At 39.3% G+C, this 14,205-nt stretch overlaps 1 protein-coding gene across 2 annotated transcripts in view; it reads right to left on the bottom strand.

The window, feature by feature from the left end:
- Positions 1–14,205, bottom strand: part of CNTNAP2 (contactin associated protein 2) — a 1,135,762-nt gene that overhangs the window by 725,317 nt on the left and 396,240 nt on the right. The gene's annotated exons all lie outside the window — the stretch shown is intronic.

Genomic DNA, 14,205 nt, shown 5'->3' with positions numbered 1-14,205 from the left:
CATAAGGGCCTTTTAGGAAAGCCAAGTATGACTGCTTATACTAAAATCTGGCCACCATATCTTATCCATACCAAAATTAGGTCTCTACATGTAGACAAGCTGGCATTGTGATCTCAGAACACGCAAGACATCAGGTAGTTCATCTAGAGCTTAGAAGTACAACTACATTTCATGGAAAAAAAAGGCAAAATTAATTTCACTTGGAAAACAGTACGGCAAGAAACTGACACTCACCTGAGCAGGAAATTTGACACAATTTTACAAAACACTACAGAGATAAAAAGGACAACACAATTCAGAAATACAATAAGAATATTCCCACTGCAATCTGGGCAGTAATATTTCCTTGACATATGACACTCAGATATTTCCAGAAATAGTAACTAGATGAAATAAAGCACAGGCAGTAGCAGTTGAAATCTTTTTCTATTGTCCTGCACATATTACTCTTTCCAGCTGATCTTCCACCTTCACTAAACTTCCAGTTTCTCTGATACGTACAGATTTATTAGCAAAGAAGCAGACAGTGTAGTTCTAATGGACAGCTTCTTGATTTTCAGCTGTCTTTGCAGGTCCCACACTGTACATTAACTGACCATAAGTGGAAAATTGGCCTTGCAACCTAGAAATCTCTTGCATGCTGGGTGCACGGAAAAGGAAAGAAAAAGGAAAGGAACAGGAAAGGAATCCCATGTAACAGCTTTTAATAACAAAATTTCCCAGACTTGGCTTCAGTGCTGCCTTGGGAACCAGCTTTACAGCTGGTGGCTCTGTGTTGGTCTGCAGACAGCCCCCGCAGAAGTGTTCAGCTGTCCAGGAGCTGTTTGCATACATTTCCGAAGTAGCTTGCATACCTTTAGTGGTAAGTCTCCCAGAGCTTGGAAATCCTTATTTTACAGTATTTGAAACCTCCTTATACCGAAAGAATTCACAGCTGGGGAATCCAGCTTGTCTCTGGTCTGCTATATCTTTGGCACACAACACAAGCTTGCTGGGAGAGAAAGACCATATTTCTATTGGACTTTACTACTGCACAGAAAGTACAAAGCAGTCCTGATGACGGGAATTTTTGAAGGAATTCATACAGAAGGAGATACTGAAAGAACTAGCTAAGTAAAAGGCAGCTTTCCCTTCTGAGTGTTCTTGAGGAAGCAGAGAAACCCAAGACAAAACTAAACTTATTCATGTATCAACTGCATAAAAGAGGAGGAGAATAGGCTTGTTCGTGTCTGTCAGGTGCAGGGTGAATGTTATAGGGGAAGACTACCAAAGGAAGTCTTCTAGAGCCTCAGAAGATCTGATATATTGTATATGGAAAACAAAATGAAAAGAGCAACTTTGGCATTCTTCTGCGCTCTACACTTACAGGAGGAGAGTAAGCCAATAACCATCATAATCCTCAAAGCCTGCTTGAAGCTCTGCTCATCAATGGAAAAATTTTATTCTGCTATGAACAGCTGATGTCTATGGAAGCAGTAAGAGAAAACACTGCCATTAAAAGTGATGTGAAATTTGAGAAGACCATTTTTTGAAAAGCAAGTCGAAATCTTCCTCCTTTCCAAACTCGGTAACTGGCTTGAAGAAAAAAAAAAGAATCACAAAGATAGTCACAAGCAAAACAGCTGCACATACCTTAGGCCAATGAGGGAAGAATATCATTGCCAGGATAGCCTAAAAGGAGGTCCTAAATTCCTGCAGCTAAACCTTTAAGACAATAACATCTTTTCAGAAAATTCAGGTATGTATTCAAAATAGCTTTGTGCTAATCTTTCACATAAAAAACTAACTAAGAGGAGAAAACAGATCTCTAGACTATTACACTGCCACAATAGTTCTGATTGTACGTAAACGCTGAATAGGACACTCGTTTTGCTTATTCTGCTTTTGCCATAGCTACAGCTGAGTAATCAGTCAAAAGGGGGAGGGAGAAAACACACCCCCAAGCCCCTTTTTATACAAAAATGAACTTGATGCTCTGAAAATATTTGACCACCGCACCCAACAGGTGGCATCGCGGCCTTATTGACAATACTGGGATTAGGCCGAAGCCAGCTCCCCGTGTCTCTCCTGCCCTGGCTGCTTCCCTATTTGCAGGGCAGTGGCTAGGGGAAAGCTTGACTGCCAGCCACAGAAGGGCAGAGGACTAAGTTGTGCAAAGTAATTCCTTTATAATGAGATCGGCTCGATATATATAGTGCCTACAATTATCCCTTCACATTACACTGTTATATACTTACGTTAGAAAATACTACAATCCTGTAATAACTGTCTTATAATAGACCAGTCAGATTTCATATTAGGAGGAGAAGTGAGGAAATTACTTTCTCATCCACACATTACTGTTGTCTCTTAGTCTCTCCCAAAGAATCTTGTTCATATTTCTAAGCTGTTAACAGCTCTCTTATCATTGTTGGTGAAAAAAGACAAGGCAGAACTATAATGTGCTAAAACAGATAAAAATTGTATACGCATTCAGGACTCCAAAAGATAACTCAGGCTGACAAAAGAATTATAACTGCTCTTTTGTTGTACTTTGTGGTTTTTCATTCTTTCCCTACCCCCAATAAAAGTAAAAATAACAATAAGAAAACAGGCAAAGAATGCTTTGTTTTGCAATTAAACTCAAAAAATTCACCAAACTCCCTTTAGAATATTTTCAGGAGCATTTGTAAACATATACTGAATGCTAGCAGTTGACAACACATTGCAAAATTTGTAGCAGCTTACTGTCAACACATGTATGACGAGAGATAACTTTTAATGTTATGACAGAAATGTGTTTGTCTTCTATTTTCACTCCGTACAATTTAGAGCTCTTAAATAAGCTCTCTGAGTTTGTATCAAAACTTCATTATTAGTATGTTATAGCAGCACCGTGCAACTCTGATACAAAATCCAAGTTTTGACAAGGCTTCCTCTTAGGTCATTTTCATAACTCTCAACACCTAGTAATTAATACATACAGAAAAACAGAAACCACAACCAGCAATGCCAACTACTTTTTTCATGAGCCAACAGCGGAAAACTTGGTCACGCATAAAGTTCAGTGAAGAAATAAGTTTATGGGAAAGTCTTCGGTTCTTTCCCTTTTCTGCATGGATGCAAGAAATTGTACTCTGAAGAATAAAATGAATGTTTAATTTATCAAGTGATATGGATAGCTTAGTCTTCCTGTGGGAAATCCTCGACCAGAGAGGTGAACTCAACCACCCTACCAAAGAACTGAACGCACTGGAAGACGACAACCTAAAGCAAGAATTACCATTGTTTTTCTGGACTCTGGGTTTCACATATAGAACAAACATTCCAGGCAGTTTTTGTCTTTTTTTTTTTTTTTTTTTTTTTGCTAACGAGATCAGCAACGTTGCCTGCTTTCAGCAGCAAAAGAACCCTTTTGGCTGTCTGTGAGCTTTTGCTGCTGCCCTCTTTTCTTGCCGACATTAACCAAGGAAGCGGCCTGCTCCTGTTGCAAGGGAGGGTCTCCCAGCCCCTCCCCACGACATGCTGGTGAGCAGCAGGATAAAGGAGCATCTGGCACTAGGCTCGAGGCTGCCTCAGGCAGCAACCTTGGCATAGGCTTTCAGGTAGAGAAGATGCCACGTGCCCAGACTGTGCAGATGCCTAGCTACAGGCTGCTGTGTTGCCAGAAAGAGAGCAGAGGATTCAGTCCCCTTCCAAAAGCTGTCCTGGGAGGCAAGGGCAGCCAAAGCTTGAACCGCAGTGACAGTCTGCTGCACTGCAGCTGGAAGTGGGACTCGGTGGAGAATGACAGAGTAGGAGCGGAAAGGAGAGAGAGGTCACTTCAGAGGCGATACAAATGAATATCCTCATATAAAGCCTGTCCGATGAGACTGACAGATGTCCATCTGCTGCCTTTAGAAAATCCTGCACTCTAAAAATTTACTCCATTCCCAGAACTGACACGTTTGCAGTTCTAGCCATCCCCCCTGCTCTGGATCTCGAGCTGACAGGGGCATTTCCTAAATGGCCTCAATCAATCAAAACACTTAGTTTCTCAGAACTAGCAAAATATGGCTCTCTGGAGAAATTCTTACTAAAGTTTTGTTGCGTCTCGCAGGAGCAGAGACCATTAACTCAGTAGAATTGTACCAAATTACTTGCGAAAACCCTTTGAAGCAAGACACTATCCACATGGGACAGCTCCAAAACCCATTTGAATTATGAATTGAGATGGATTCCAGTACAAACCTCTGAAGAGAACCAAGGCCATTTTTCAAAAACAAGGCATAACCTGCTATTCTGCTATTATTAAGTTGTAATCTCATCGTTTATTTTCAACAGACATGGAGCACTCAAGTACCCACCCACTGCCCTACCACTTGTATGTTCCTCTGCTCATATGCTTGAAACAAACCCGTCAGGGGACCACCACTGTACTGCACAAGGAATTTATTTTTCTTACCGGGTTTACAAGTCTATTTGGTGCATTTATCATATAAAATAAGTCTTTTGCAAAGACTTCCCAACAGATTTATTGAAAATCATTCACGTGGCTTTTACTCCAGCTCTAGTGAAAGTGTAGTACTTACTGGTGCTTAGCAACCTTTTACTTTGTTTATGTAGAAGGCAGAGGACTGGAATAAAAATGGGTGCCCCCGTTTTAAACTTGCTGCATGCATCAAGGCTCTTTTAGGGAGGAGTAAGGGGTGCCTGCTCCAGGCGCTTCATCTGTTACAACATCGTTCTCTTCCTCTTCACAACGAGAGAAAAAAACCCAGCTATTGGTAGGAAGCTGCTAGCTGTTGATCAGGGTATGCCCAATGATCAGAAAAGGTAAAGCTTCTGAGTTTTAACTTATTTCCTAAGGATATACCCCCTCTGCCAGAGCACAAAGTTAGAGAGTTTAGTCAGAACCACTGGACCCCTATCCAGGCCTGGGACTTCCTTATTTTATACCTGAAATCTCCAGTCATGAATAAATGCCTTTTCATTTTAACCCCATTCATTCTTTGTAATTTCCTGTCATTCTCATGTAGAATTAGAGGCCCTGATGGCCCACAGACGTAAACTCACACTAAGAAACTTGTAAAGGGCTTGAACGTGAATTGCTTTCTCAAGAAAGCCAGGTAAAGGAAACGGGAACACTTGTGTCAGCAGACGTTCACCACCAGGACCTTGGTTACTCACAACTAGCCTGCAAAGCAAATTGATCTGAACTCAGTCAAAATATTTCTAGGGAAATTTGTGGCAAGGAAGGGGTCTATATTACCCTAAGTGACACCTTCTCCTATGTTTTCTGTATGATCGTTTGTAAAGATATTCAGGAGTCTAGTTTTCTAGTTAAAAGTACAACATAAACGAAAGGCAGCACCTCTCAACTACTGGAGATAACTACTTACCCTGTTGGCTGTAATGGCATTGAGTATTCCTGCTAGCTAAAGTCTCTCTCTGAGTAACCCTGCCTATGCTATTCACTGTTTTAATCCATTTTCTCTGCATCTAAATGGAATTTATTTACAATGACTGCTGATCCCTATGCCAAAAGGCCAAAATTAATGAACAAATTAATTCTCATGAGGCAAATAAGATTATATTTTAAAACAGAACAACAAAAGCCCTAGATGATAGGAAAAGATGGGAAAGGAGATAGCACAAGCATATTATGAAGTGAATCCCTCTCCCACCTCAAACCTCGCACTGAAAACACTCCTAGAATAGCACAAGGCTTCTGCTGATAAACAGCCGCAACTCCAGCAGCAACTTTTTTCCCTGCAAGCGGCACTTAAAATACCCAGTGCTGGTAATACAAAATAAAAACGCTACAGCAAAATATAATACTTTTCTTTCGTTACCCAGATTTCTAGGATTTGGGGGAAAAAACAGCTTTGCAGTTTTAGGCTGCTCTTAGAAACACTTTTTGTCAAAGACAGGGCAGTAACAAGAACAATTGTTGTGCACACTGTTTTAATAAGACTTCTTGGCAGGCTGTTCTAAAAATAGTGTTTTCATCACCAAAATTATATTGACTTAGCTACAGTAGCTAAACAAACTAAAAATGAAATGAAAAGGAAACTATAGAGAACAATTTTTAGATTTATCTATATTATCATTTACAATGAGTTAATAGTCACAAATATTTTATTTTATAGATAGTAGACCCACTGATTAATGTAATACTAAAAAGTATTTACTTGCTGTTGAGATTCAGTGTGCAAGGACCCAAACAGGACACACAGGAAAAGCACGTCTTACTCTTTTCATTTGTAGAATGAAATGATACATTAACAAGTAACAAGATGGAATTAAAGGGGGGAAAAAAAGAAAAAAAATTCAGAAGAAATATATTGAAAGAAAAAAAAAAAGAAAAAAAAAAAGCTATGGGAAATTACACTGGCATTTAAGTACTGGCACCTAACATTGGAAAAAGTTGAGTTAGATTTGATACCATGCAGGTAAAAGTATGGTGTGGACTATTCCTGAATAGCCAGGAAGCTAGGTAACAGCTTTAAATGCATTTAATACTTTGTAATTAATAAGTTTTCAGGTAGGTTCTTCAAGGGAGCTCCCTCTGCAGAAGACCACAGTTTGGTATGTGTCTCCAGAAATCTAGTACTAATTTTCTGTATAAGAGAAAAGTAACAGTTAATGCATCTGGTAAGAGTAATCAGGTCTCTGGGGGTCACAGGCTTTTAGAAGTTATGCTAACTGTTGTCATTACTTCTGCTGTCATAATTTCACATCAGTAAAATTTGTCAAATGTGCTAGGAGAGGGAGGAATCCCCTTTGCTTCCACTCAGGCCCGCTCCTCTGACACTAAAGTCTCGTTGGAACAACCTGGCAACAATGAAGAATAAAAGCCACTATTCTAATATTCAGGCTGGACATACAACTCATATGGCTTAGAGTAAAGTCTTATCCCTTCTCTTAGTTCTCACTTGAAACTATTCAAATCTTCCTAAGAAAGAAATAAGGAGTTTAGCCTGACTTAGCCATGTGTTCCATTATGTACAGGTTAATATGCACCTATACTCCTTGTTACTTTTTGATAGTGTGATGGTTAGCCTTGGTCCACTTTTTAATTAAGTTCCATTCAATTAGACTTTAATGCTGAATAATATTTATTCTTGCTACCAGCGATGGATGGTAAAACATGACTGCATGACCTTTACAGAGTTTGGAGGACTTTTTTTCTTTTAATAGTGTGAACTTCTTGATTGTTGCAGGTGACACTAAATTGCTACGGCAATGGCTTCTATTATCAGAACAGGCAACAGGCTCATAAAGTACTAATCAAGCCTAAAAATGGACACATAAAATACAAAGTTTCAGTGAACCAGCCATAAACACGAGTGTTGAAGGTAGATTAAATCTGGCAGTGTAAATACATCAATAGTTTATGGGAGATCTATGAAGGATTTGGAGAAAAGGAGACATATTTGATTATTTGGTTTATTGGGATTCTTTACATAAAGAGAGGATCAGCCAAAGAAATTATCTAATAGGCTGTGTAAATGATAGAAGAAAGGAGAGATTTAGGGGCTATCATCCGTCCACATGTTCAGCCTGGGCTTAAGTCTGGCTTCCCAATACGTCCAAAGTAGGGAATCATGCTGGCTGTGCTTAGAAATAGACTTTCACCTACTAGCAGCTCTGTTCTACTAAAGACAACGTTAGCACAGCCTGTCCCTCCCTTTCTCTCTCAGGAGACTGGGAATTTTGCATCCGTGGAGATGGAAGGATAATTTCCAGCTGTTCTGAGGAACGGTCAGGAACCGCATCCACTAATCCACGTTACCAATACCAAACAGCAATTCTGGCCAATGATGAAGAAAAAACTGACAATAGGGTTAGAGGTCATGCATTGCAGTGAAAACAATTAAAAAGTAAGAAAATATTTAGAACAAATTCCTACAAAATCTTAAGAGTTGTTAATTAATATCACAGTTCTCCAGTGAAGCTACAAAACAGCTGCCTACATAAACAGGCTGACAAACAAAAAAAAATATCGTTTTAGACATGGATTTTTGTTTGCTTATCTGCTCACTTGTGTTAGAGGGACAATTGTTTAGATGAACAGAAGCAGTCTTTTGCTCTGTATTTAGACAGCAGGTAGCCCCATGACTGCTGCTTCCAGATTCCATTATAATACTGTTTGTATTAGTAGATTAAGTTTATTGTACTCATGTCCCAAATGAGTAACAACAATAACAAACTGCACTTTCATCATTAGGCAGCTCAGTTCCCCCAACCTGATAAAGTATAAACGTACTTAGCGGTAACAGCATATGAATGCTCTGCGCTTCAAACCGATCTACCTTCGCTACTGCAATAGGACCAAAAAAACCGTCACGCTTTCTATTCGCCAACAACTCCACAGTCCTGATATGCTCAAGTGATACAGGAATGAGCAAAAACAAGGAAAAAAAAGAAACCCTCAAAAGAAACAGGAGCTAAGTAACCATATAATCATAAACAGTCAAAAGCTTAAGTAGTCAATTTTAAGGATGCTCCCCTCATGTAACCAACCATCTTCAGAAAAGACTTTTCACATGCAGAGTGGGTTTAGCTGAGATCAAAAAATTGGTACCTAGCCCACTAAATTGTTCTTATTTTTATGTCACTGCTTAGTGGCAGCTCTAATGCTTTATGGCTAGTGGAGATTCCCACTGCAGCTGCTGTGCAAGTATAGCGCAATTCCTGTCTCCGTGTGCTACGCTAGTAGTATATGCACCATATGCCATTAGTGTAAGTAGTAAAATCTTTCCAAGTCTTTTCTAAGAACTTCAAAATTTTTTTCATGGGGATGGTCCCCACTCTCCCAAAGGTAAAAGCCATCCACGGCTTTTACCTCTCCCCATAGTATTTGGAGAATATTGAGGACCAGCCACTATTAGTCTGATGATATCCCAGCGACTGTAGATTCTTCCACCACTTTCCCAAGCCTCCTAGGCATCTGGCTTGTGGGAAGGAAAATACTTGAAAAGTAGCTCTAGAAGATCCATACGTAATGCTGGGTAATAGCATGCTTCATAGCTCCTTTAGTGGCCCTGATCAGGCATTCTGCCAAATGAGTGGCAGGACATGTGGTCCTTTACAAGAGGAGTAGAGAGCTTGCTTGCCATATAGTAATTGAGTTGTTGAAGCTAATGAACAGGGACAAAAGTAGCTTGGAAAATACTTCTCATTGCTGTACTACGCACTGAAACAAGCGGGATGTAACTTAAGTGTTACAGTAATTTCTTTAGCTCAAAGTGGAATGAAGATTATTCGCCTAAGGAAGAGGGAGTGCTGGTTCAACTGTATGCTTCCTGCTCATGTGACCTCATTTTTATCATCATATATCCCATAATTACTTGTGACCCTTCTCTCTCTGCCCCCTTTTTCACTGCTCGAATATGACAAAAAGCAATTTGTAGATGCTAAAAGCACATTTCTCTAATGTACATAATCTCAGCTCACTTGGATGACAATGCAGGCTCAGAAAAAATAGAGCAAATTGATAGCATGACTAATATGAAACAGAATAATTCACTTCAGTAAAAATCTCACATGTGGGTGTAAAACTACTTTATCATCATGGAAAAATGTAATAGAGGGTTAGCCATTAACATTACTTGCTACAGTGACAGCAATTATGAAATCTATTTTGATAGAGAAATGAAAAGTAAAAGTTGTCCTCTAAGTTTACAGAGCTATCACTCCATAAATTAAGATAAAAGCAAACGGAGGTCTCAGAAGGTGACCTTATTATTAATAAACATCAGGTGCATCCTTAAGAAATATTTTGACTGCTAAATGAATAAATGTTTCCTTATCATTAGCCCCCACATGAAATATCAATATTTTATGCAAATGGACCCAGACAGATGATACTGAAAGAGTTATGCTTTGCTATTTCTAAAACAGGTTAACATGAACCAGACTGGTATGTCTGCTGATCAGTCTGACAAGGTTTCCCTATAATAAAAACAATTATTTAAACAACTATGCTTGAAACATCTTAAATCAAATAGCCTCTTCTTTAAAATCTAAAGACGAACTCACTTCAGATGAGCTGAGCAGGCGAGGGTTGGACGATAAACTTCTATTTCGTACTGAGTCAAGAAGTCAAGATTGGGGAAACAACATCCCAGACTCTGGCAATAAGTCTGGGAACTACTGTCATCTGACTTACGCTTATTTATTGCCCTCTGAATGAGTGGAAATGGTGGCTACTCGTAAAGAAGTTCTTGATTCCACTTTATCAGAAAAGCATTGGAAATTGACTGCTTTTTCCTCTCCGCACTGATATAATTCTTTTGATAATTTGTGTTTTATTTGGAAGCAAGCAAGTCTATCCACATAAATTAACATTTTCTTTAAGACTGATATTTTCCGCAGATGCATTCTTGTTTTGCTGGTGGGTTTTCCGCCAGGTACATGCAAGGGTTCTAGAGGGCATTTGCTTCTTTTCTTAGATATTACTAAGGACAGATTATTAACTGGTGAGGGTTTTGGGGGAGTGGAAGCTATGTGACACAGTAGTGTTAATATGTAACTACCTCTCTCATGGAGTCCAATACCCTCAAACTGTGCAAAAATTGACGAGCTATAATGTTTAACCTACTCTGCATTGATCCATTACAACTGTCATTAATGGTACAGGAATAGACTGTCTTTAGCATTGGTTTGATGGAAACTGTCTAGTCACTGGCATAAGCTTTTTGGAGTATTCTTTTTGGCACTGATATTGTCCATGTTGGTTCCAAAGCGTTTCCTACATGAAACAGTGCAGAAATGACCAGAAAGAGTATAATGTGTGCTAAGGCTCTAATCCCTGTTAGGTGGCACTAGCTACAGAAAGAAGTTTTCCCTTTCTATGAAGGAGAGGAATTTTCCTGTTTAGAAGATTAACAGCAGATCTTCTCTTCAACAACCTGTCCTGTACTGAACAGTTTTTTCTCACTTTCAGGTGCAAAACATCTCCCATAACCAAATTCACTCAATGGATGTTAGTAATAAAATTTCCTAGTGTAATCTGTCCCTTTAGTTACTCATTTGCAACATATGTAATGGAAAAAGCATCAACAAACCTATCATTTAAAAAGAAAATATCTTTTCCTTCTAAGTGGCCATTACCAAAGTACAGTTTCTAAACAAAAAACCCCACCGGCTGCTGTGCATCCAGACCAGTGCATCCCTCAAGCAGGAACAACAAAATGGCTATTTGAAGATCCATCTCGTAATTACAAGATACTAGTTACTCAGGATTAAAATCCTCATTTAGGGTCTGTTCCCATGCGGGCAACCTTAGACACACCGTTCAGTCAGTTGTTCCTTTTACCTGTCCTTCTGTCCTCCCTCCTCTGCTTATGCTCTTGCAATGCTACAGAGTATTAAAATTTCTTATTAACGTTGGACTTTGAACGCAGCATCATCTTACGCTGTTAATTAAACTTGTCATCCCTTCAGGCCAAGAATGGGTCCTTCCCAATTAGCACTGGTGGATCACATTGTCTTTGTTCAGATCTAAGTGTTATTTTGAAAACTTCCTAAGGTTTCTGTGAACACAGAATATGAATTTTCTCCTTAGTGCTTCCCAGTTTCTTCCCAAAGGCTATCCAACTTCTGCTGTGGTTTGAACAAACGTCCCCTACTGAATAACGGCTGTTAGCACTTTAATCATCTTAACTCGGGAATTTTTCTTTTACTGAATGGCTGGTTTAGCAAATTTCCTTCAGAACACATCCTGAATCTATCGCTCTCATGTAACACTTGCAATTTATGCAGGGCAATCAAGACTACGATTATTACATACAGGTCACACAGGGCTTAGAGAAATAAGAGATAAAAGGGAAAATTTCATTTAATGCAATAAAACACAAGGCTCAACTACAGAACGTAATCCAAATCTGGATCAAACTAATTACTGTTTTTCCATAAACATTACAACAATACATAGTGCAATCACACAGTACAAAAATCTTCAGATTTCTCACTCAATAGCAAATAACTTCAGGTTAGATAGTTATCAGTAACACACTATAGAGTCACTTTACCGAGTTGGAAATTCAGACTTTCAGTTACACTTTCAGTTACACGAAAGGAACTCCAAAACTGGGAATTTCAAACACAGCTGAGTCCTGCTTCAAAGCAACACCTTCACAACTTCTAAGATTTTAAAAACAAAGGTTTGCAAGGTGGAATAGAATGTTTCTTTGAAAAAACAAACAAACCAAAACTCACACTATATTTATATTCTGCAATGATTTTCCAATTTTCTAAGTCTCCAGATTTACTCTAAGGTAATTTTCTAGTCTCAAGATGTCTGCCTTTATTCTCTCCCCTCTGCTAGTATAGCACCATAAGCATCCCACAAGCATTATAAAGCCACTGCAGGTTTATTTTTATAGTCCCAATCTAATGACAAATTTGACTTAATACCAAATGTGGCCCTAGACACAGCATTAAACATACTGCAAACCTCACTGCCCTCCCCTCTGCAGCTTCAGTTAAGGTTCATCACAGTTTAAACCTCTTGAAGTCATTTTTCAGATCAACTATTTTGCTGGTGAAATAGGATTTATGAGCAGGACTTTTGAAGTATTCTGGCACTGATCTGTTACTTCATGTATTGTAAAAAAAGCCTGTCTAAAGGCCGTCACGATAACTCTACCCACACCACAGATTTCTCAAATTAAGGCGACTAGGAAGCAGCATTTCCCCAAGCTGAAACCAGTGCATGAAAGTGTTTTTGCATTAAGGGAGACCAGACACAGGAGGCTTGTGCCTGGGGCAGGGGGAGGAAGCAGGCCACGGATATGGAAGCATTTTCTGCAACGCTTTGCCGTTATGCTCCCTCTTAATTGTTAAGCAGAGCTTAACTTAGTTTACCAGCCTGGCCAGAGATACCTGATAGGGATAATGGCAACAGTGGTATCCAGCAGCACACAGATTAATTTCAAATGGTGACTCCAGAGAGCCGGTAACTTCAGAGAGACAAGAGTAAAATGAGAGCATGTGTCATATACAATAACGATTTCACTCTCGGTGATAAAACATGACATCTGCCTCTTACCACAAGGATTTTATTATCACTGTACTTGCTGTCATTCCGTATTTTCTTAAGGATCAACATTAAAAGGCATCTACAGTTGTTTCATTTTTAGTTAAATTATCGTTTGGTCAAATATTTGGTTTTGTGGACTGGTCACTTCCAGTACCAGATTACCTTCCTACAGCTATTGGTTACTGTGTGCTTTTATAACGAGGTGGATGTTCAGTCATCCTGTTCTCAGCAAAAGAACACTTTTTACCATCTCTTTGCTACCATCCTGGTTCCAGTTGTTTCCTGTCACATAGAAACAAATCAGTCCTAACATAAAATTATGAGAGATCTTGAGCTACCACGTCTGTCCTTCAGCATTCTGGGTTATGAGTGTACACACAATATCAGTGCATCAAAAATAAAGACATCCTGGTTCATAAGCCAAGCATAATGGCTTACAGGTATGGCAAAGACACCAATTAACATGACTACATGAGACAAGACGCCATCCATTTGCAGGGTCCTGTAACTTGACGATGTGGAAGGTAGATATGGTATTTGTCACCAGAGAGAGGAGATAAGAAAAAGAAATCTAAGAAAGGTTTACGGGCTAAGTCATCAAGCCTTTTAAAACCCAATTTCAAGTTGCTCATGACTTTTACAAATCTTTAGCACATCAAAATTAGTCATTGACCGAATCTTCCTTTTCCTCTTCCTTTTTAAATTTTCAACTAACATGATTGACTATTTAACAGTGAGACTAGGAAGTACGTCTAGTATTTTGGGCAAACGTTATCAGTGCAGTTATAATTTGTTCAGAGGTTTGCTGGCAAGAGGATATGACAGGGGAAAGATCATAAGTGGCCTGATATGGGGAAATAGGCAGCTGCTATCCAAAAGCTCTGTGAACGCATTAATGTAGAAGCTGAGACAAGTCTAATAACATCCCGCTCACAGTGCACCAAGCAATAGCTGCATACAATTGCTAGAGGGAGGCACAAAGCGAAAGGAGGCGGCAACGATACGCAGAGAAGAACAAGAGCAACAGAGATTGAATCTGGAACGAAGAGCAGAGAGGGCAGAAGAAACAGGAGCGATACCATCTTCTGCTTAGTTTCTCTCCAGTACTTTTGCTTATAGCTAGGTTATAAGAGCATGAGGATTGCTAAGTCAAGCACTAAAACATGCTGAAAGTTACATGCTAGAGTAACTTACTT

Source organism: Struthio camelus, chromosome 2 (genome assembly GCF_040807025.1).
Source record: "Struthio camelus isolate bStrCam1 chromosome 2, bStrCam1.hap1, whole genome shotgun sequence".
NCBI classification, from domain to species: Eukaryota; Metazoa; Chordata; class Aves; order Struthioniformes; family Struthionidae; genus Struthio; species Struthio camelus.
This window is presented reverse-complemented; position numbering and strand designations above follow the sequence as displayed.